This window comes from Chrysochloris asiatica, unplaced genomic scaffold, assembly GCF_000296735.1.
Source record: "Chrysochloris asiatica unplaced genomic scaffold, ChrAsi1.0 scaffold00157, whole genome shotgun sequence".
Taxonomy (NCBI): Eukaryota; Metazoa; Chordata; class Mammalia; order Afrosoricida; family Chrysochloridae; genus Chrysochloris; species Chrysochloris asiatica.
This window is the reverse complement of record NW_006408675.1, coordinates 822,525-824,638: the sequence shown is the minus strand read 5'-3', so window position 1 is coordinate 824,638 and position 2,114 is coordinate 822,525. Positions and strand designations below refer to the sequence as shown.

The 2,114-nt window shown below is 42.2% G+C and overlaps 1 pseudogene; it reads left to right on the top strand.

Moving 5' to 3' along the window:
• Positions 1 to 1,552: 1,552 nt before the first annotated feature.
• Positions 1,553 to 2,114, top strand: part of LOC102812199 — a 1,338-nt pseudogene continuing 776 nt past the window's right edge.

Below are 2,114 nucleotides of genomic sequence, written 5' to 3'. Positions count from 1 at the left end.
TCTTCTTCTTTCTTCTTCTGGTTGAGCTCTGATCATCCAGTCATTGAAGCCAGGTCAAGTGGGTATTATCTGCAAGTGTGGGTGTTCTTGTGCATATGTCCTCTCTTCTTATCAGCTGGATGCTTCACTCTCCACTCTAGTCCTTTGTGGCTATGTCACTGACTCTGGGCCCAAGAGTTGTTGCTGACTGAGCTCTTCACTGCACTTTCACCTGATCCGCCATCTTGTTTGATCTCCACATTTTTCATGAACTTTTGAAACACCCTCATCTATGAGAAAACAGATAAAAACTTAAATGACCAATCTGAATTTTACTATCTGAATAATGAAAATACCCAAAAGAAATAGCAGATGATCAGAAATGATCAAAGAAATAATAGAAGACAATTTCCCAGACCTGATGGAAGATCAAGTGTTCAAACTGAAAAGGCCCACTGAGTGGTAATTTGGTACAAAGACTGTGGAAAGACCCACGATATGCCCAGTATTTTGAAGTTTTAGAACCCCAAGGATAAAAAGAAGATTCTAAAAAGTCCTGGTGTGGCACTGTGGGCTAATGCATCAGATTTCAAAATCATTTGAACTGCAAGGTCAGTGGTTCAAGCTCACCAGCTGCTCCTTGGAAACCCTATACAGGTTTGCTATGGGTCGGAATTGACTAGATGGCACTTAACAACAACAGAAAAAGTACCAGAAAGATGCAAACAGTCACCATCAAAGAAATAAGATTTCTACTACTGCTATAATTTCCTAACTATTGGACAAATCTTAAACTATTTAGAACAGATTACTTCCTGTTGTTAGCTAGGTTTTGACATTCTGACTGAAGCTGACTAAGCCCTGTTGATGTAATACCTTTTATCATTTACTGGTGATTTCTCAGACAGTGTGAAATTTGTTTTGAGTTTTGGTTCCTCAAATATTTCTTCTTGTTTCCCGTTAAGGGAGAAACAAACACATTTGTGTTTAAGGCACTTTTTCTCCATCCACTTGAGTGGGACTCTGGAGAATCGTCTGGTAAGTAAGCTACTATCTATGATAAAGGTGCTTTTCTTCCTTGCCTAAATGCATGGTCATCTTTTCTTCCCTTTCCCTTGTTTCTCTTGAGGGATTCTGGGTGGTGTGGAGGAAGGAGAACAAACACGGGGGTCACACAGTTGTTGGGTGACTCATAGCAGCAACCCTGTGTGTTCCAGAGTAAAATGACTCCCACGGTGTTTCCTGTGCTGTCATATTTTTGTTGTTGTTGTTTATAAACAGTTTTATTAAGATATAATTTGCATATTATGAAGTTCACCCATTTAAAGTATAAAACTCAATGGGCGACTATGACGGTTGGAGGTCACCGCCAGAAAAGCTAAGTTGGTAGAGTAAGGATCAGAAGATCTGATCCTGATTACAGAACCGTCCCTCATTTCAGAATCTTGGATATCCACGTCATCCTTCCAGACTATCCCTGAAAACCTTTTAAGATTCCATCTGAGAAAGCCCTAGGAGTTCTTGGAAGGGGAAGAAGGAAGAAGATTATTGGTTGGAATAAAAACAGGGTTGAATGAGTTCCAGAAAACAGGGTTCTCAGACTCGTGGACAACAATCTGCAGAAGAAGACAACTTCAAAAAGCCAACTAGAAGCAACATGCAGAGAAGTAAGATGAGAGGGGCCTCCTCTGGAAAGAAGACAGCTAGTCCTCAGCAGAAGAATCTGGAGCCAGCTCTTCCCGGCAGATGGGGGGGTCGCTCTGCTGAGAACCCCCCTTCAGCATCCGTGAGAAAAACAAGGAAGAACAAACCAAAGAGTCCTGGAAATGGAGATGGTGGAAGTACCAGTGAAGCACCTCAGCCACCTCGGAAGAAAAGGGCCCGGGCTGATCCTACCGTTGAAAGTGAGGAGGCATTTAAGAATAGAGTGGAGGTTAAAGTAAAGATTCCTGAAGAATTAAAACCCTGGCTCGTCGAGGACTGGGACCTGGTTACCAGGCAGAAGCAGCTGTTTCAGCTCCCAGCTAAGAAAAATGTCGATGCCATTCTGGAAGAGTACGCAAATTGTAAGAGATCACAAGGCAGTGTCGACAATAAGGAATATGCTGTTAACGAAGTTGTGGCAGGGATAAAAG